The 22,520-nt window shown below is 50.7% G+C and overlaps 1 protein-coding gene across 3 annotated transcripts in view; it reads right to left on the reverse strand.

The window, feature by feature from the left end:
• The window catches only part of pde5ab (phosphodiesterase 5A, cGMP-specific, b), a 143,671-nt gene that overhangs the window by 82,473 nt on the left and 38,678 nt on the right, over nt 1-22,520 (reverse strand). The gene's annotated exons all lie outside the window — the stretch shown is intronic.

Here is a 22,520-nt window from a genome sequence, read left to right on the forward strand (position 1 = left end):
AAGCAAATCACCCCTCCCCCACCACAAGGTTTGGTGGGTCACCCGCACCTCCCACAGTACAAGGGTGGCCTGACCACCCCACAACTGCCCACCAGAGGCCCCTTTACAGAAACCCCCACTAGAAACCCCCCATGAAAGAGACCTCCACAAGAGAGCCACTCATGACAAAGACTCCCACCAGACTCCTACCCCCCCCCCCCCCCCCACCCATTACAGAGACCCCTGCCTGGAAGCTAGAGAGCAGTCCAGATAGAGACAGTGAAAAAAGCAGCACCTGTAATTTCTTAGAAAGCATCAGCTGGGTTTAAACTCCGCCAGATCTTTGATCTGCAAAGCTTTCATTCACATCAATGGGAATTGGTTTTACAAGGCTGTGATGGACAGTTTGTACACAACCCGCTGTCTGGATTGTTTAATTTAATTTCCCTTCACACTTGAATGGATCTCAAGCATCCAGCTGTGAAACTAACTGCAATGTTTATAAACATCTAGCTATGATTGACAGTTCTTGGACCACTTCAAAGGTACTTAAGTGCTCTCACTTCTTATTTTTCTCTGCAGAAAGCACATAATTGCTTTCAGGTGCTGCCTACTCTGCCTGAGCCAGCAGGTGTATTGCACAGGTGAGTTTTAAAGCAGTGATACCTTTATTGTCTCTGATTACTCTTCTCGTTAGCTTCCAGGCAGAGGTCTCTGTAATGGGGTGGTTTCTTTGAGGGGTCCCTCTCATGGTGGTGGGGGGGGGGGGGGAATTCTGCTGGGTGTCTCTCTCATTGGGGGGGGGGGGGGTTCTGATGGAACTCTCTCTTATGGGGGAGACTCTGGTGGGGGTCTCTTATGGGTATCTCTGGTGGGGGTCTCTCTTATGGGTATCTCTGGTGGGGGTCTCTCTTATGGGGCTATCGATGGGGGTCTCTCTTTTGGGGGTCTCAATGGGGGTCTCTGTAATGGGGGTCTGTTATGGGTGGGCTGGGCAGGATTTGCATTGTGGGGGGGAAAGGGCCCTCTGATAGGTCTTGGCCTACTGCAAGGTCCACCGTACCAGGGCCACGCTGGGAAATACCTGCACCAATTCTCACCTACGAGAGCCAAAGAATCATGTAGGCTCAGAGAGTCTGGTATCCACCCCATTAATAGGGTGCAAACGGGCCAATTTGACCGATTTGCATCCTCCCGCTGGTGTGGGGCGCAAACCTCGATACTGCCGCCAGCGGATTGCCCATTTTTTGGTAGATGTTGGATTATGTTGCTTCAGAAATCTGTTCCAGCTCGGAGGGCAGAGAATCCAGCCTCTAATGTTTGCTACCAGCCCATATTTTGTCTGGCATTTGGAGCTCTTTTTACAGAGAGTGATGGATGCAATTAATGAAATGAAAATCGCTTATTGTCACGAGTAGGCTTCAATGAAGTTACTGTGAAAAGCCCCTAGTCGCCACATTCCGGCGCCTGTCTGGGGAGGCTGGTACGGGAATCGAACCGTGCTGCTGGCTTGCCTTGGTCTGCTTTCAAAGCCAGCGATTTAGCCCAGTGAGCTAAACAGCCCCCTGTTAGAGGGATATAGCCAGTTCAAGGAAGGGTCTGTATTTGAAGATAAAAGCGCTGGTCATCATTATGAAAGCTGCTAATACTCTGAACATATATTTTAGTTATTGAAAAGATTTGGGAACTCTTATGACCCGCAAAAGACCTACGGGGATGGACCAATTATACTTCCCGTGAGCCTTGTTGAATACGAGCTTCCCTGTTGAGGGGCGCGGGGCCCAACAGTGGAGTAAATGGACTCCAGCATTAAAGCCGGCCCAGATGAGAGCTGAGCATGTGCAGTCGTGGCCCGGACCTGAAGTGTACTGCATATATAGTTTACTTTGTAATAAACTAGATTTCTTTAAGTCTCTCGCTTGACTCCTCGTTTGACTAACAAAACTGATGTAACAAAATTATGGGAAGCTTAAGACACTGGTCCGAAAACCTAGTTCCTTCCACAATAAACTGGAAATGAGAAACCAGTCTGCCGATTAAGGGATGGAGCAAAAAATCAATTGTGCCAAATTATGTAAAGTTTACAGAAGCAAGTCACTCCATCAAATTGGTCTTTGCCAATGTTTACCCTCCGGAAGATCCTTCTTCCACTCAGTTCAGCAGACCGTCAATGTGACTGTGTGGAGTTTGCACTTTCTCCCCTGTCTGCGTGGGTTTCCTCCAGGTGCCCCGGTTTCCTCCCACAGTTCAAAGATGTGCAGGTTAGGTGGATTGGCCATGCTAAATGCCCTGTGTCCAAAGGTTAGGTGGGGTTATGGGGATAGGGTGGGCGAGTGGGCCTTGGTGGGGTGCTCTTTGGGAGGGTCGGTGCAGAGTCAATGGGCAAAATGGCCTCCTTCTGCACTGTAGGGATTTTATGAATTTATGATTCCTTTCTCCCTCATGTACTGATGTAGCTTTCCTTTATCTCTGCTGTTAATCTCAATTTTATTCTATTCATTTCTTGTGGTTTCACATTCTCACCACACCTCCTTGTTGGATTTATTAATGATTATATCACATTTATTGCCTCTAGTTTGAGTCATTTCCACAAGTGGAAAGATCTCTGCATTCACCCTAGCAGTGCCATTCAGAGATTGAAAGGTTGGCCTGTTCAGTCTGTCCTGAGTGCTGCACCCACACATCTTTGTGAGTCATTTTTGCACTTCCTCCAGAGCTCCTTTTGAAAACATGGAGTTAAGTTGATAACTGTGCACTTACATGTGGTCTAAACAAGGTGCAATAGAAATTAACAAGTTCCTTTTTAAATGAACCGCAGTGTCTGTTTGCACTTTGTATTGCTTTGTGAACCTGTATTGTTTACTGATTACAGAACTGTACCCTTAAATTCCTTGGAACCCGTACTCTATTTAGACTCTTCCAAGGAGTAATTGTTTCGTCATCTCTCCCACCAAAATGCACCAATTCACACTCACCTACACTGAAGTTCATTTTGCATTTACATATCTATTCTGCATGTTTATCATTGCCTTCATCTATTTTGGTTCAGCCTTCCTCAGTATTAATTAAAGATCACCCCCTCCCCCCACCTCACTCCCATCCCCAGCCCTCTACTCCGCTCCCCAAGTTGCTGTCATCCACAGGCTAACCACTGGGTGGACGTTGTCAAACATCAGTTGTGGCTCAGCTGGTAATGTTCTTACCTCAGAGCTATAAGGTTGTGGGTTCAAGTCTTCAGGGCTGGATGACAAAAATCAAGATTGACACTACAATACCAGGAGAGCGCTATATTGTTGGCTATGCTCTCCTTCAAATAAGATGTGGCGCTGAACCCCAACCACCCTCTCAATTGAATGCAGAAGATCACCTGATGCTATTTTGTAGAAAAGTAAGGATGTTATGCTCTGGCCAATTATTTATTCCTTAATAAACATTGCAAAACACACCCTATCTATTCAATCTCACATTGAGGTTTGTAGGAGCTTACTGTGGGCATATTGGGTGCTGCATTTCTTACATTATAACAATGAATCCACATCAAAAGACTACTTCATTGGCTGTTAATGCTTTGAGGTACCCTGGGGTGTGAAGAGTGCAACATAAACGCAACCTTCCTTTATTTTCTTTAAAATAGACGTGGTCAGAAAGAATTTCTAAAGGCAGTATGGCGGCGCAGTGGTTAGCACTGCTGCCTCACGGCGCCGAGGTTCCGGGTTCGATCCCGGCTCTGGGTCACTGTCCGTGTGGAGTTTGCACATTCTCCCCATGTTTGCGTGGGTTTCGCCCACACATCCCAAAAGATGTGCAGGCTCGGTGGATTGGCCATGCTAACTTGCCCCTTAATTGAAAAAAATGAACTGGGAACTCTAAATTAATTTTTTTTAAATAAAGAATTTCTTGCAGGGGTGAAGATGTCACTTGCCATTTCAGGGCAAACTTTCAGCAAAGCAATGTTGAAGCATAGCCTGGAAGGAGTTGGAGGAAGATGGCACAGCAGATGAACAATGCCACTGGCTGTACCAGCCTAATGGAATATTAAGGTTGAGTGGGGTTACTGGGTTATGGGGATAGGGTGGAAGTGTGGTCTTAAGTAGGGTGCTCTTTCCAAGAGCCGGTGCAGACTTGATGGGCCAAATGGCCTCCTTCTGCACTGTAAATTCTATGATTCTATGATTTTTCTGCATTGGTCCTTGCAGCAGGAGGCATGGCTCAGCTTCTGTAAGACTGCTGACCTGGAGCGTGTGGACACATGTCCATCTGATTCCAATCTGGAAGGTGCAAATCACCTCTTACTGCAAATCTGCATTGGTGGTTATTAGCAGTCTGCTTGTGATTCAGCCAAAGCTGCCTGGCATTTCTCATTGTTCTTCCTTGTTCAAAAGCTAGAAATAACAAGAGTTTATCATTGGGAAACCAAAAGTCCCAATTTTATGAACATACTGGAGCACTTGGCACAGTGTCTTTTGACTAACTAAGTAGAAAGAGGAAAGAATCAAAAGCGAAACCAGACAACAGGTGGAAATTTCTAAGCCTCACCATGCTCCTGAAAATTTTACTATAGGGCTCTTTAAATGCAATTCTATAAACTGGACACCTTACATTCTTTATAGTTTTCCTAAGCCAATGGGAGTTAAATCCCCTAAAATGTGAAATCTGACAGAAAGCCCAACATCATCATACCTACTTCTAGCTTTTACCTATGATGTTGAGATGCTGGTGTTGGACTAGGGTGGGCACAGTAAGGAGTCTTTCAACACCAGGACTCATCTGATGAAGGAGCTCCGAAAGCTAGTGATTCCAAATAAACCTGTTGGATTTAACCTGGTGTTGCAAGACTTCTTACTGAGCTTTTACCTAGGCATGTTTGAAGGTGAGCAGAGACCTATATGCAACTTTGTTCTGCCATTAACACATTCTAATCTCTTAATGTGCCACTATCAGCACCCTTCTTAGCTTTGAGCACCTCTATTTACATTTCCTTTGTCTTTCTGTTCACGATATCTTAGTCAATCTCCACCTATCACCAGCACTCTACTCAGCTCCACTGCTCCGCACCCCCTCCCCCCCACCCACAGATTCAAACCTTTAGCTCCCTTCTCTCTCCACAGATGCTGTCAGACCTGCTGAGATTGTCCAGTATTTTCTGTTTTTGTTTCTGATTCCGGCATCTGAAATAACTTGCTTTTAACTATCTGCAACTATTGGGTAAGTATTACAATAAACAAATAACTGCCATTTTAGACAATTTTGCAACATTTTTTTTTTTTTAAATAATTTTTATTGAGAAATTTTGATTTTATACAACAATAACGCACCTTAGTAAAATACCGAAAATACCAATAATATTAACAATCATATACATTCGCCCCATCCCCATGAACAACCCAGCATTTTAACAACAACGCAAATTAACACACTATAAAGTTACAGAATAAACACTACAATAATGCACCCCCCCCCCCCCCCCCCCCCCCCCCGGGTTGCTGCTGCTATTGACCCAGTTACCTATCTCTGAGCCAGGAAGTCCAGAAAAGGCTGCCATCGTTTATAGAACCCTTGTATTGATCCTCTCAGGGCAAATTTGACCTTTTCCAATTTTATAAATCCCGCCATGTCACTGATCCAGGTCTCCACGCTTGGGGGCCTTGCATCCTTCCATTGTAACAGAATCCTTCGACGGGCTACTAGGGACGCAAAGGCCAGGACACCGGCCTCTTTCGCCTCCTGCACTCCCGGCTCCACCCCAACCCCAAAAATCGCGAGTCCCCACCCTGGTTTGACCCTGGATCCAACCACCCTCGACACCGTCCCCGCCACCCCCTTCCAGAATTCTTCCAGTGCTGGGCATGCCCAGAATATATGGGCGTGGTTCGCAGGACTCCCCGAACATCTGGTGCACCTGTCCTCACCCCCGAAGAACCTACTCATCCTAGTCCCGGACATATGGGCCCGGTGCAGCACCTTAAATTGGATGAGACTAAGTCTCGCACATGAGGAGGAGGAGTTGACTCTCTCCAAGGCCTCCGCCCAAGTCCCATCCTCTATCTGCTCCCCGAGTTCCTCCTCCCATTTAGCCTTCAGCTCCTCCACTGACGACTCCTCCACCTCCTGCATTACCTTATAGATGTCAGACACCTTCCCCTCTCCTACCCACACCCCCGAAAGCACTCTGTCCATCGTCCCCTGCGAGGGCAGCAAAGGGAATCCCTCTACCTGTCGCCTAGCAAACGCCTTTACCTGCAGGTATCTGAACATGTTCCCCTGGGGAAGGCCAAATTTATCTTCCAGTTCCCCCAGGCCCGCAAACCTCCCGCCAATAAACAGGTCCCTCAATTTGCTGATGCCCGCCCTTTGCCATCCCCTGAATCCCCCATCCGTATTCCCCGGGATGAACCGATGGTTGCCACCCAGTGGAGCCTCCATCGAGCCCCCTGTTTCCCCCCGATGCCGTCTCCACTGTCCCCAGATTCTTAGGGTCGCCGCCACCACCGGGCTTGTGGTAACCCTCTTGGGGGAGAGCGGCAACGGTGCTGTTACCATGGCACCCAGGCTTGTACCTCTACATGACGCCATCTCCATTCTTTTCCACGCCACCCCTCCCCCCTCCATCACCCATTTACGCACCATTGACACATTGGCTGCCCAATAGTACCCCAGAAGGTTGGGCAGCGCCAGCCCGCCTCTATCCCTTCCTCACTCCAGGAATACCCTCCTCACTCTCGGAGTCCCATGTGCCCACACAAAGCTCAGAATACTGCCGGTCACTCTCCTAAAGAAGGCCCTGGGAATAAATATGGGCAGGCACTGAAAAAGGAACAAGAACCTCGGAAGCACTGTCATTTTGACGGACTGCACCCTCCCCGCCAACGACAATGGCAGCATGTCCCACCTCCTGAACTCCTCCTCCATCTGATCTACCAGTCTGGTAAAGTTATGCTTGTGGAGAGTCCCCCAGTCCCTGGCCACTTGCACCCCCAGGTACCTAAAGCTCTCCCCTGCCCGCCTAAGCGGGAGCCTACCAATTCCTTCCTCCTGGTCTCCAGGGTGCACCACAAACACCTCGCTCTTGCCTAAGTTTAATTTATAACCTGAGAAGGTCCCAAACTCGGCTAGTAACTTCATCACTCCCGGCATCCCTCCCACCGGGTCCGCCACATACAGTAACAGGTCGTCGGCATACAACGACACCCTATGTTCCTCTCCACCTCGCACCAAGCCTCTCCACCTCTCTGAATCTCTCAATGCCATCGCCAGCGGCTCGATTGCCAGTGCAAACAACAAGGGGGACAAGGGGCAACCCTGCCTGGTCCCTCGGTAAAGCCGGAAGTACTATCCTCCTATTCGTGGCCACGCACGCCATCGGGGCCTCATATAGCAGCCTTACCCATCTAATGAACCCTTCACCAAATCCAAACCTCCCCAACACCTCCCATAGATGCCCCCACTCCACTCTATCGAAGGCCTTCTCCGCATCCAGCGCCACCACTATCTCTGCCTCCCCCTCAATCGCCGGCATCATAATGACATTCAGCAATCTCCGCACATTCGTGTTCAGCTGCCTTCCTTTCACAAAACCTGTCTGGTCCTCATGCACAACCCCTGGCACACAGTCCTCTATCCTGGTGGCCAGGATTTTTGCCAGCACCTTAGCATCCACGTTGAGGAGAGATATGGGCCTGTATGAACCACACTGCTGGGGGTCCTTGTCCTTCTTTAAAATTAACGAGATCAGCGCCCGTGACATCGTCGGGGGCAAAGTCCCCCCTTCCCACGCTTCGTTGAGTGTCCGCACCAGCAAGGGGCCCACTAGGTCCACGAACTTTTTATAAAATTCCACCGGGAACCCATCCGGCCCCGGTGCCTTCCCTGACTGCATCTGCCCGATCCCCTTAACTAGCTCCTCCAGCTCAATCGGCGCACCCAGCCCCTCCACCTTCTCCTCCTGCACCTTCGGGAAAGAAAGCCTGTCAAGGAACCTCTCCATTCCCCTCCTCTCCCCCGTTGGCTCCGACTGGTACAGTTCCCCGTAAAAGTCCTTGAAGACCTCATTCACCTCTACCCCCTTCCGCACCACATTCCCACTCTTGTCTCTCACTCCAGCAATCTCCTTAGCCGCATCCCGCTTACGGAGCTGATGAGCCAGCATCCTACTCGCCTTTTCACCATGTTCGTACACTGCCCCTTGTGCCTTCCTCCACTGTGCCTCAGCCTTTCTAGTGGTCAGCAAATCAAATTTAGCCTGCAGGCTGCGCCTCTCCCCCAACAGTCCCTCCTCTGGTGCCTCTGCATACCTCCTGTCCACCTCCAGCATCTTTCCCACCAGTCTATCCCTCTCACTCCTCTCGCTCCTCTCCCTGTGTGCCCGGATGGATATCAGCTCCCCACGAATTACTGCCTTCAGGGCTTCCCAGACCATCCCCACCTGAACCTCCCCCGTATCATTCACCTCAAGGTACCCCTCAATACTTGCCCGGACCCTCCAACACACCTCCTCCTCCGCCAACAACCCCACATCCAACCGCCACAACGGACGTTGGTCTCGCACCTCCCCCATTTCCAACTCTATCCAATGCGGAGCGTGGTCAGAGATTGCAATGGCCGAATACTCGGTCTCCTCCACTCTCGGAATCAGTCCCCTACTCACCACGAAGAAATCTATCCGAGAGTAGACCCTATGCACGTGGGAGAAGAAAGAGTACTCACGTGCCCTCGGCCTCACAAACCTCCATGGATCCACTCCACCCATCTGATCCATAAACCCTCTCAGTACCTTGGCCGCCGCCGGCCTCCTACCCGTCCTAGAGCTGGACCGATCCAGTGAAGGATCCAACACCGTATTAAAGTCCCCCACTATGATCAGACCTCCCGCCTCCAGATCCGGGATCCGTCCCAACATACGCCTCATAAAGCCCGCATCGTCCCAATTTGGGGCATACACACTAGCCAGTACCACCTTCTCTCCTTGTAGCCTGCCCCTAACCATAACATACCTACCCCCCTTATCCGCCACCGCCTCCGATGCCTCAAACAACACATTTTTCCCCACCAGAATCGCCACTCCCCGGTTCCTCACATCCAACCCCGAGTGGAAAACCTGCCCCACCCATCCCTTCCTCAGGCGGACCTGGTCCGCCACCCTCAGGTGGGTCTCCTGAAGTATTGCCACATCCGCCTTTAGCCCCTTCAGGTGAGCCAGTACCCTTGACCGCTTCACCGGCCCATTCAACCCTCTCACATTCCAGGTGACCAACCGGATCAGAGGGCGTCCCGCCCCCCTCCCCCGTCGGCTAGCCATAGCCCGTCGACTGCCCGCCCCAGGCCAGCGTCCCCTGCTCGACCCCGTCCCCATAGCGACAACCCCTCACCTATGTCCCCCCAGCCCCCACCAGCTCCTTCTTGACCCTACCAGCAGCAACCCGGTATTCCCCTTTCCCCCCCTCCCTTCCCCCCCAGGCTAGGAACCCTCCCAGCCGCGAACCGTCCTCCATTGTACTTCCATGGGTCAGCTAACTTCTGCTGACCCCGGAAACTCTCGCCAATAGCCCGACCCCTCCCGAAGTGGGATCATCCCCCAATCTATCCCTCCTCCTGGCACCGCTCCAGCGCGGGGAAGAACCAGTTAAGGCCCTACCTCCCCCGTCACCATCTCCGCCCCCCCAGCCCCACAGCGCGGGAAACCAGAAGAAAGCCCGCGCTTTCGCCCTGCCCCACCACATCCTTCTGACGCAGCTCCCAAATATCAGCCCCCCTCCATACCCCCACTCCGACATAGAATACAACATACCCCCCCGACCCTCCCCGCAAGATACACAGCCCAAACAATGCCCCAAGCACAAAAGCAAAAACATAGCAGAACAACCCCCCCGTAAATAACCATATCAAAATTGCAAAAGTACTAAAACAAGAAGAAAAAAAAAACAGAAGAAAAAGAGAACACAGCAACAGCCGAATCCAGCACTAATATCTTACAGCCGACCTCGCAACCCCCAACCCCTAGTTCAAGTCCAGTTTCTCCGTCCGCACGAAGGCCCACGCCTCCTCCGGGGAATCGAAATAATGGTCCCGGTCCGAATAAGTTACCCACAGGCGCGCGGGCGGCAACATTCCGAACTTTATCTTTTTTCTATAAAGCACCTCTTTCGTCCGATTAAATCCGGACCGCCGCTTAGCCACCTCCGCACTCCAGTCCTGGTAGATCCGCACTACCCCATTCTCCCAATTGCTGCTCTTCACCTTCTTGGCCCAGCGCAGCACGCAGTCCCGATCACTGAACCGGTGGAACCTCACCAGCACCGCACGCGGGGGTTCATTCTCCTTAGGCCTCCTGGCCAGTACTCTGTGTGCTCCCTCCAGCTCCAGGGGCAGATGGAGAGACCCAGCCCCCACTAGCGAACCCAGCATTACAGCCACATAGGCTGTCAGGTCCGATCCCTCCAGCCCCTCCGCAAGGCCCAAGATCCGCAGGTCTTTCCGCCTCATGCAGTGATCCAGCTCCTCGAAGCGTTCCTGCCACTTCTTGTGGAGTGCTTCGTGCCCCTCCACCTTACTCACGAGGACCACGGCCTCCTCCTCTCGTTCAATGGCCTGCGTCTGCAACTTCTTGATGGCAGCACCCTGGGTGGACTGAATCTCTGACAGCCTTCTGTTCGTTTCCTGCAGAGAGCTCAGTACTTCATCCTTGAATTCTTTAAAGCAGCGCAGGAGATCAGTTTGTTGTTTCTGGGCCCAGAGTCTCCACTCCCCTGGAGCTTTGTCGGTGGCCATCTTGGATCCCTTCCCCCGTTTTTTCTGAGGAGCTGCTGCTGTTTTTTCCACCTTTCCACTCCGAGTTCGAGTCATGGACTGCAGGGAAAGTCGTTCAGCACACCTTCCCCCACCGGGAGACGTCGAAAATTTCCGTTTTGGGCTCTCAAAAGAGCCGAAAAATCTCTTTAAAACGGGAGCTCCCACCTGTGTGGCTTATTGCTGCATAACTGCCACCGGAAGTCCAATTTTGCAACATTTAACAGGCAGAAAATGCATTTTCTGAATTGTATGGAATTCGCCAGGGTCACTGCAGCAAGTGTACAACAGGGTGAATTACCTCAGGGAAACTGACAGGCCAGGACTAGGTTTTGATCAGTGAAAATGAAGAGCTGCAGCCAGGGCCAGGTGAGTTTGTTGCTCACAGCACTCCGCTTCAGAGAGTGGTTTCAGTGCTCTACCGGTGATTGCCAACTCTGTGAAAATCATTGTGCTGTTCTGAGGAATTCTGTGCAGGAGAATTGTGGGGAAGTCAGAGTGTGGGGCTTGACAACTGAAATTGCTGCACCACTCACCTTTCAGACCCTGAGATTATAGAACATACAGTGCAGAAGGAGGCCATATGACCCATCGAGTCTGCACCGACCCACCCAAGCCCTCACTTCCACCCTATCCCTGTAACCCAATAACCCCTCCTAACCTTTTTGGTCACTAAGAGCAATTTATCATGACCAATCCACCTAAACTGCACGTCTTTGGACTGTGGGAGGAAACCAGAGCACCCGGAGGAAACCCATGCAGACACGGGGAGAACGTGCATGTGTTGCTCCTCGTGTCTTAATAAAGCTCGTAGTCTCAAATGTGGAGAAGGTGCTTTATTGTGAATTTGTTCTCTCTCTTCAGAGCTTAACTTACGGCTACCTCAAATGCTGCCTGCTTGTGTGTCTGTCCTGCTACCAGTTCTGCCTTCCGTGAAGTGTGTCCTCACTTCCTGTCCCGGTGTATTTATAGCTCTCCCGTGCTCCCTCTAGTGTTTGCTCAGTTGTATTGCATCTAGTCAACTCTGCGATCACCACATCCCCCTTTGATCACCACAGTGCAGACTCTGCACAGGCAGTGACCCAGCGGGGAATTGAACCTGGGACCCTGGTGCTGTGAAGCCACAGTGAATCCACTTGTGCTACCGTGCTGCCCAATGGATCAGCTAGTGTATTGTCTTTAGCTTGGAGGGATCAGGCTATTTCTGCTGGCTTCCTTGGTCACTTCCTTCACTGAATGCTTACTTTGTGATGTTGCCCTCCTTCCCTTATCCTTGGGGAAGATCACATCACTACAGCCCCTGAAATCCCACAGCGGGACAATCCAGATAAGAGATCAATGCAAGGAGCAGCCAGCTCTCTCTCCATTCCTGTCATTGATGCAGTCTCAAAGATCCAAGTTCCATTGAACCATTCTAACCCATGTGAGGGTCCTTTAATTATTAACCCTCCCTTTGACAGAATCAATGCATCATCCCACCCACCCTCTCTGACTGGCCAGGAACCCAAAAGCGGGATGCTAATGTCATGGCTCAATTTGGAGAGCATTGGCAAAGCCTGCTGATGGTTTCAGTGGGTTCCGCCTCACTTAATGTTCCTGCTGTTTCAGCCAAGGCTAAGGTAAGAAAATCCTGCCCATTATATCTGGGTGGGTAGATGATTGAATGCTGTACTGATGAAAATGCTTGAAAATTTTGAGAGAATCATCAGGCTTAATTTAATATAAAGTAATATATCAGATGGTGAGAACTTCTGGATCCACTACAAAAATTGACTTGGACGTTTGATGGGGGCGAAAAAAAGATGGAAATCTGGTGCAACAAACCTTTATTTTGTTATTTTCACTTATGTCCACTTTACATCAATTAATCAGGCATAATCAATCAGATATTTAGTCCGTTACCAAGCCATATGATAGGCTAATAGTAAAAAGTACAAAAAGAACTTGGGCGGGATTCTCCCCTACCCGGCGGGGCGGGGGGTCCCGGCGTAACGGAGTGGTTGGCGCCACACCGACTGGCGGCAAAACCGGCACAACGGCCTTTGACGCCCGCCGGCCAGTGTCGGGGCTGGCCCGAAAGGCCTTCGTCGGTTCGCGCATGCGCCGGTGCGTCAGCTGCCGCTGACGTCACCACCGGCGCATGCGCGCTGGGGGATTCTCTTTCGCCTCCGCCATGGTGGAGGCTATGGCGGCGGCAGAAGAAAAAGAGTGCCCCCACGGCACTGGCCTGCCCGCCGATCGGTGGGCCCCGATCACGGGCCTGGCCACCGTGGGCCCGGGGTCCGATCGCCCCGCACCACCCCAGGACCCCGGGGGCCCGCTCGCGCCGCCGATCCCGCCACCACCAGAGGTGGTTCAAACCACGGCGGCGGGATCGGCCTCTCAGTGGCGGGACTTCGGTCCATCGCGGGCCGGAGAATCGCCGCAGGGAGCTCGCCATTCGGCGCGGCGTGATTCCCACCCCCGCCAATTCCCGGGTGTGCTTATTTCGCCCCTTGTACTTATAAAGTGCATTTCTTGTCCTCATAGAATTTACAGTGCAGAACGAGGACATTTGGCCCATCGAGTCTGCACCGGCCCTTGGAAAGAGCACCCTAGATAGGCCGAGGCTTCTACCCTATCCCCGTAACTGAATAACCCGACCTATCCTTTTGGACACTAAGGGGCAATTTATCATGGCCAATCCACCTAACCTGCACATCTTTGGATTGTGGGAGGAAACCACGCAGACACGGGGAGAAAGTGCAAACTCCACACAGACAGTCACCCGTGACTGGAATTGAACCCAGCACCCTGGAGCTGTAAGGCAGCAGTGCTAACCACCATGCCACCCTGCCGCCCCAAGAACATCTCAGAATATCTCAAACGTTTTACAACCAATAAATAAATTTTGAAATGTAGTTACTGCTGTTACATGTAGACATACACTGTGAAATATAACCAGGTCCCACAGCCAGCAATCACCCAAATAGCCAAGTAATCTGTTTTGGTAGTTTTGGCTGAGAGATAATTATTGGCCAACGCACTTATTCTCGTTAACAGAAAGATAAAACATCCAGATTTCAAGAACGAGTTGCAACAGTTCTCTGGGTCACTGTCCGTGTGGAGTTTGCACATTCTCCCCGTGTTTGCGTGGGTTTCGCCCCCACAACCCAAAAGATTTGCAGGCTTGGTGGATTGGCCGCGCTAAATTGCCCCTGAATTGGAAAAATTAAATCGTGTACTCTGAATTTATAAAAAAAAAGTTGCAACAGTTCTTTTACCTAAGCTGTGTGTTTATTCACAGTGGGTAAGGTTAGCATTCAATCAAATTATAACAATTCTTGCACAATTAATCAAATACAGATGGACAGAGGCACTTGAATTCTGAAGCAAGTCAGTTCCTCTATTGTGCACTACAGCTGCACAAGACATTGCAAGCCAACATTCTTTATACAAACCTTTCTCCTCGACTGGTATGTCTAGACTCTCCGTTTTGAAGATACAGTTGGTCTGAATATGAATATTCAGAAGCAGGAACTCGCACGACATAAGTTTACATTCCATTGATTTCACGGGCATGGGGAGTGAACAGGATTTGCTGTGGGATTGGATAGAGGCAGCAAAGGTTTGGATGGGTTAAAGTTTATTGAGGGTGGAAGATGGGAGGCCGCTGAGGAAAGAAAGGAACAGGGACTTCCAGTGATGATATGTAGAGGAAAAAATTAAAATTGCTTATTGTCACGAGTAGGCTTCAAATGAAGTTACTGTGAAAAGCCCCTAGTCGCCACATTCCGGCGTCTGTTCGGGGAGGCTGTTACAGGAATCAAACAGTGCTGCTGGCCTGCTTGGTCTGCTTTCAAAGCCAGCGATTTAGCCCTGTGAGCTAAACAGCAGTAGCACATGAGGTGGCTCCCACCAGAGAACTTTATTTAAGCCCTTTTCATTTGATTTTTGTAGGAAATTTGAGCTGAGGTTGTTCGTATTGATGTGTTAAGTATCCCACATCAAAGGGATTCCCAATAGGTACAGGACCAGGTAGCAGAAAAAGAAGGAACTATTGTCAAACATGGAAGCTTCAAGAGCCCTGTCTGGAAACAAAATGGCAGAAGCTGCTGCGGTATCAGGGTCCACTCCAATAACTGCTGAGATGCTTCCAGGCATCTTCACGGTGAAGTTGCAGAAATGATGCCAGGAGGTCTCGGAGGACCATGAGAAAATGATTAAGGCAGCGATATCCTCAATTTGAATGGCCTTGGCTCAGGTGGACAGGGTTGTGAAGATACAGAGTGAGGAGCTGAAAGCGGTGGGGCGGCTCTGTTTAGGCAGAGTGATCAGGTCACCTCCCTGAAAGTGGGGATGGCATGGGTGGCGGTCAGTAACAAAATATTAAGGTCCAAGGTGTACAACTTGGACAACTGGTCTGGTAGACAGAATTTGAGGGAGGTTGGGTTACCGGAGACTCTGGAGACTAAGCCCGACAAAGTTCATGTCGCAGTGGTTTTGAAGGTGGTGAGGGAGGGGTAAATGACAAGCCCTCCCGAGTTGGATCGATCCCGCAGGTCATTGAGGCAAAAGCCCCGTTCAGATGAACACAACAGTGCCTATATTTCCTCCAGAAACTAAGGACATTCGGCATGTCCACATTAACCCTTACCAACTTTTACAGATGCATCATAGAAAGCATCCTATCTGGCTGCATCACAGCCTGGTATGGCAACTGCCCAGCCAAAGACCACAAGAAATGTCAGAGAGTCGTGAACACAGCCCAGTCCATCACACAAACCTGCCTCCCATCCATTGACTCCATCTGCACCTTCCGCTGCCTTGGTGAAAGTGGGCAGCATAATCAAAGACCCCTCCCACCCGGCTTACTCACTCTTCCAACTTCTTCCACTGGGAAGGAGATACAGAAGTCTGAGAACACAGATTCAAAAGCAGGGGCGGGATTCTCCAACCCCCCGCCGGGTCAGAGAATCGGCGGGAGCCGGCGTCAATCCCGCCCCCGCCGTGTCCCGAATTCTCCGGCACCAGAGATTCGGCGGGGGCGGAAATCGCTTCGCGCCAGTCGGCGTGACCCCCCCCCGGCGATTCTCCGGCCCGCAATGGGCCGAAGCCCCGCCACTGTCATGCTTCACCCACCGGCGTGTCTCAAACAATCCCGGACCAGCTTCTTCCCTGCCGTTACCAGACTCCTAAATGACCTTCTTATGGACTGACCTCAGTAACACTACACCCCTGTATGCTTCACCCGATGCCGGTGTTTACGTAGTTACATTGTGTACCTTGTGTTGCCCGATTATGTATTTTCTTTTCTTTTCATGTACTTAATGATCGGTTGAGCTGCTCGCAGAAAAATATTTTTCACTGTACCTTGGTACACGTGACAATAAACAAATCCAATCCGTGTGCGAACATTGTGCGCTTCCATAGCTTCCAGAACAAAGAAAGAGTTTTACAGTGGGCAAAGGATTGCAGATGGGAGGACCACACAATGAGAATTTATCAAGATGTTGGAGTGGAGCTAGCCAAGAGGTGTGTCTCATTTAACAAAGCCAAGGCTGCATTATATTGCAATAAGGTTTGATTTGGCGTGCGTCCGTGTTACCCCGCGTGCTTCTGTGTTACTTGTGAAAATGGAGACCTTGGCCGGGATTCTCCACTTCCCCGCGTGGCAGGGGGTCCCGGCGTGATGGAGTGGCGTGAACCACTCCGGCGTCGGGCCGCCCTAAAGGTGCGGAAGTCTCCGCATCTTTAGGGGCCAGGCCCTCACCTTAAGGGGTTAGGCCCGCGCCGGAGTGGCTGGCGCTCCGCCGGCTGGCGTGGATGGCCTTTGGCGCCACGCCAGTCGAGGCCGAAGGGACTTCGCCGGCTGGCGTAAGTCCGCGCATGCGCCGGAGCGTCTGCGGCGGCTGACACCATCCCCGCGCATTCGCAGGGGAGGGGGTCACTTCCACCATGGTGAAGACCATGGAGAAGGCGGAAGGAAAAGAATGCCCCCACGGCACAGGTCCGCCCGCCAATCGGTGGGCCCCAATCGTGGGCCAGGCCACCGTGGGGGCACCCCCCTGGAGCCAGATCGCCCCGTGCCCCCCCCCCCCAGGACCCCGGAGCACGCCCGCGCCACCTGCTCCCGCTGGTAAGGTAGGTGGTTTGATCCACGGCGGCAGGAGAGGGTTGACAGCGGTGGAACTTCGGCCCATCGCGGGCCGGAGAATTGGCGGGGGGGCGGGGGGGGGGGGGGAGGGACGACTCGTCAACCAGCGCGGCGCGATTCCCGCCCCCGCCGAATCTCTGGTGGTCGGAGAATTCGGGACACAGCGGGGGCGGGATTGACGCCGGCCCCCGCCGATTCTCCGACCCGGCGGGGGCCGGAGAGTCCCACCCCATTACTTTGAGGCTCCAGAGCAGTTTGAAACATTTGTGCAAAGAAATGGACTGGGGTTGAGATAAATGTGTTTTGTATTGGTTAGGTGATGTTTGTATGGAGGCGGGTGGGTGATTTTTGATATTTGATCGAGTGTTCATAGGGTGGTTTAGTGGCTTTTTATGTATAATGTTATTGTGGGGGTTGGAGGAATGGGTGTTATGAATAGCACCATGTGTGGGCCAGCCCAGGGATGGGAATATCTGCACTCATACAATGGGGAGGGGCGGTTTAACTATGAGCTTGGGGATTTTGTTTGGGTGGAGTTCAGGGAGGAGAGGTGTCTTTGGTTGCTTGGTCATTGTTTGCTGGTCTGGTTAGGTGTAGTGCTGGTGGGAGGTGGGGAGGGAGGGGAGGGGATGAGTGCGCCAGTTTTCTGATTGTGGCTGGGAGCGTTTCTTTGTTTGGTCGTGTTAGGGATTTGGTGACCATTTTGGGTGTGCCTGGTGTTCGTTCTCCTTGAGAGGTTGCTGGACTGCCCACAAGGTGGGAATGGCTGACTCTGGTATGGGGGAGAGGGGGCGGATATTAGACGACCCCCTATCCGGCTGGCCATATGGAGCGTGAGGGGTTTGAGCAGCCCGATAAGGAGATCTAGGGTGTTTGTGCACCTTAGAGGTTTGAAGGCTGATGTGGTGTTGTTGCAAGAGACCCATTTGCGGGTTAAAGATCAAGTAAGGTTACGGAAGGGTTGGGGTGGGGCAAGTGTTTAATTTGAGATTTGACAGTAAGGTCCGGAGGGCAGCAATCTTGATTAATAAGAAGTAGCTTTTCTGGTGGCTAAGATTTTGAAGGATCGGAATGGGACGTATCTCATGGTTAGTGGGTTGCCAGCCGGTACTCCAGTGTGTTCGTCAATGTATATGCCCCAAATTGGGATGACACAGCTTTTATCAAAAAGTTGCTATCTTTGATCCCTCATTTGGAACCGCACCAGATAACCTGGGAAGGGGTTAGTAATTGTTAATTGGATAAATCGAGGCCTAAGGCTGTCAGGCCTACGGGTTGGCAAAGATACTTTCGGCCTTTATGGGGCAGATGGGGGGAGCAGGCCCTTGGAGATTGTAACACTTAGAAGAGAAGAACTTTTATTTCTTCTCTCAGGTACGTCAGGTATATTATTTTTTTAAATAAATTTAGAGTACCCAATTATTATTTTTCCAATTAAGGGGCAATTTAGCATGATCAATCCACCTAATCTGCACATCTTTGGGTTGTGGGGGTGAAACCCATGCAGACATGGGGAGAATGTGCAAACTCCACACGGACAGTGACTGAGGGCTGGGAATCGAACCCGGGTCCTCTGCGCCGCAGTCCCAGTGCTAACCACTGCGCCACACACCGCCCGTCATCAGGTATATTCTAGGATCAATTTCTTTGTGGTCGGTAGGTCCCTGCAGGGAGTGGTGGAGTTGGGGTATTTGGTGATAGTGGTCTCTGATCATGTTCCGTATTTTGTGGATTTGATGGTGGAGTCGGTGCCCCGCGTGGAGACGTTGGTGTTAGCGGAATAGGGATTCTGTGAGGGGGTTTCCTCTGCCATTGAGGAGTATCTGGGATTTAACAGGAGATTTTGCCTTCCACATTATTAGAGGAGAGATAATTTCTTACAAGGCACATAAGGAGGAGTGGCAGGGGGAAAGGCAGAGGTTGGTGGATGGCATCCTGGAGGTGGATCGCCAATATTCGGTTAGTCAGACACCGGAGCTATAGGCAGGCAGAAAGAAATTGCAGTGGAAGCTTTGGTTGATTTCAACAGACAGGGCGTTTCCGCTGAGGGATGAAAAAAAACCCCACTGTCGTTGGATAGCAGGGTCGTTCCCAGTGCTTAACAACCCCTCTACCCCCGCTGAGAACGGACTCTGTTTTTTTCCGTTAGATCGCGCCCTGTGTGTTTTCAAGAAGGAGTTAGATATAGTTCCTGGGGCTAAAGGGATCAAACAATATGGAGGGAAAGCAGGGACAGTTTATTGAGTTGGATAATCAGCCATGATTGTAATGAATGGCGGACCAGGCTCAAAGGGCCGAATGGCCTCCTCCTGCTCCTATTTTCTATGTTCCTAGGTTTTTATCCGCAGGAAATGCCATCTACTGCAGAAACTTGAGCTCTGAATGCTGGAACTTGAGTGGCACCTGGAGTCATTTGTGAGGCAGAGACCTACATAGATCTGTGTGGGGTGGTAGTCAGAGAGGCAATGGGTGACCGCCAGAGAGTCATAGAGAACTAGACAAATAGTGCAGGTATCTCCTGAGATGATCTCGTTTGCTAACAAGTTTTCCATTCTCTATACTGGCAAGGGTGATAATTCCTCAGAGCAGTCCAGCAAGAGCCAAGTCCATGGCACCACTGGTGGTTCGGCTGCACAGGAGGGGAGAATTAAGAGTGAAAAAGCATTAGTGATAGTTGGGGAACACACAAGTGTTTCGGCGGCTGTGGCCATGACTCCAGAATAATATGTCCTCCTCCTGGTGCCAAGGTTAGGGATGTCACAGCTAGAGGTTGTAGTCCACATGGGTACCAACGACATAGGAAAGAACAGGGATGAGGTCCTGAAAGTAGGTTTGAGGGAGTTTGGAAAGAAATTAAAAAGACAGTAAACTCAGGATTAATCCCAATGCCGTGTGCTAGTCAGTATAGGTGTGATAGCACAACCCCTTTAAGGGGAGGGGCAGGCTCCATGGACCATGTGACCGGCTCCGGGAGGCCAATCATGCGAGAGCATGCAAATCCCGGCCAATTGGGTCTTTGTCTTGGGAGTAAGTGATGCAGTCCCTGACAGTATAGGGCAGTTTTATCCCAAATAATGCTTCGGAAAACCTTATCGCCTTTGCCAAAGGGACCCTTTCTGAAACAGAACAAAACTATGCCCATATTGAGAAGGAGGGCTTAGTGGTTATATTCAATGTGAAGAAGTTCTGTCACTATGTATACGACCGATGGTTCAACATAGTGACTGACCATTAGCCATTAGTGGCCTTTTAAGAGAAGATAAGCCCATAAACCCCTAGCCTCAGCGAGAGTGAAGCATTGGGCCTTGTTGTTGGCAGCCTATGACTATGCTTTTCAGCACTGGCCTGGGCAACGCAAATTGCTAATGCAGATGCATTAAGTTTCTTGCCTCTACCTAAGAGCAGTCCACCACCATGGTACCCAGGAGATCATTCTAGGTCTAAACCTCCTAAACATTCTGCCATATCCACAACTGAACCCAAAGAAACCATATTATTTCAAAGGTTAAGCGTTATGAGATGTCCGAACAGCTGAGGCCCTACTTTTGACAGGACAAGTTGATATGTGAAGATGGTGTGATTCTGTGGGGATCATGGGTGGGCATCCTGCCGCAGGCCAGTGGAGCCCTCCTTCAAGAGCTACATAGCCAGAGCAGACAAAGATGAAGATGTTGGTGTGGAGTAACGTCTTGTGGCCAGGCATAGTCATAGCCATTGAAGAACTAGTACAACAGTGCCGCCATTGCCAAATGTAGCAATCTTTGCCATCTTTTGCCACCCTCCGCCCTTGGGAATGACCAGGTTGCCTGTGGACCAGGGTCCACGTTTATTACGCGGGCTTGTTTATGCGCCAAATGTTTGTGGTGCTTGTGGATGCCCACTCTGAGTAGCTATCGGTTCAAGAGATGTAGAACACGACCTCAGCAGCCACTTTAGATGCCGTGTGCTGAGTGTTTACCATTTGTGGAATACCTGAGTCAATTGTTTTGGACAATGGAACCCTCTTCACCGGTGATGATTTCCAGGTTTGTGTGTGAGCCAATGGCATACGACACACGAGGGCAGCCTCCTACCACCCAGCATCGAATGGTCTGGCTTTCAAGAAAGCCATGAAAAAGCAATCTAATAAACCCCATCACCAGAGGCTGGCTAATTTTTTATTGTTGTACAACACAGCTCCTCATTCAACAAATTCAACCACAGGGATCGCACCAGCTGAGCTGTTCATTGGCCATCGGCTGAGCACCCCATTGGATCTTGTGTTTCCAAATTTGGCGGGGAGGGCCGGTATCTTATGTGGTCAATGTGGACGGGAAGTCCATCTGACAGCACCTAACAAGCAGGTCTTTCAGGACTTGTGGGAGGAAACCAGAGCACCCGGAGGAAACCCACGCAGACACAGGGAGAACGTGCAGACTCTGCACAGACAGTAACCCAAGCCGGGAATCTGTGAGCACAGTAAGAAGTCTGACAACACCAGGTTAAAGTCCAACAGGTTTGTTTCAAACACGAGCTTTCGGAGCACTGCTCCTTCCTCAGGTGAATGGAGAGGTATGTTCTCCATTCATCTCCACATCATGGGAATCTGTGAAGCAACAATGCTACCATGCTGCCCAGTTTGTATAGTGCTCTGTGCCTGTTACTTAACGGCATTTGCCTTTCATCAATAAACCCCTTTGGGGAACCTCCAGTGTATGTCTCGAGCCATCACAATAGGTAAGGTAAAGTTGCCTTAGTCTGAGTAGTTATAGACCAGTTCCCCTTTGAGCGGGAGAGGTTTAGCCTGAGGCTCACCACACCTCAGGCAAGGAGCGAGGTTGAGAAGGCAGGGGCTTGATGAACAACCTCAGCCAGTACGGGAATTGAACCCACGTTGCTGGCCTTGACTCTGCATCACAAACACCAGCTGTCTGGCCCACTGAGCTAAACTGGCCCCCGGCCACCACAATAGGAAAAGAAGGATTGGGTGGCTTGAACACATGGCTGGAGAATTAGAGTAGGAGGGACAGCATCCAATTTCTGTTCCACTGGGACCAGTTCTGCAGCAGATGGGACCTATACAGAATTGATGCATTACACCTTAGCAGGGCAGGGACTGATATTCTTATAGGGCGATTTGTTACTGATGGAAACATGAGAGGGTGCTCAAATTGCAGGAAAGCAAAATTAGCAAGAGGAAATAGAATAGTAAGTGAAATTAGAAGGCAAAAGAAGCGAAGGCAAGCTTCAAATAGGATCAAAATGCAGAATAAGGTTAAAAAGAAAAAGAAAAAGTTAGGGGCACTCTAACCGAATGCACAAACATTTACAAGGTAGGTGATTTGAAGGCACAAATAGAACATAGAACAGTACAGCACAGAACAGGCCCTTCGGCCCTCAATGTTGTGCCGAGCCATGATCACCCTACTCAAACCCACGTATCCACCCTATACCCGTAACCCAACAACCCCCCCCTTAACCTTACTTTTATTAGGACACTACGGGCAATTTAGCATGGCCAATCCACCTAACCTGCACATCTTTGGACTGTGGGAGGAAACCGGAGCACCCGGAAGAAACCCACGCACACAGGGGGAGGACGTGCAGACTCCACACAGACAGTGACCCATCCGGGAATCGAACC

Source organism: Scyliorhinus canicula, chromosome 3 (assembly GCF_902713615.1).
Source record: "Scyliorhinus canicula chromosome 3, sScyCan1.1, whole genome shotgun sequence".
In the NCBI taxonomy this organism is placed as follows: Eukaryota; Metazoa; Chordata; class Chondrichthyes; order Carcharhiniformes; family Scyliorhinidae; genus Scyliorhinus; species Scyliorhinus canicula.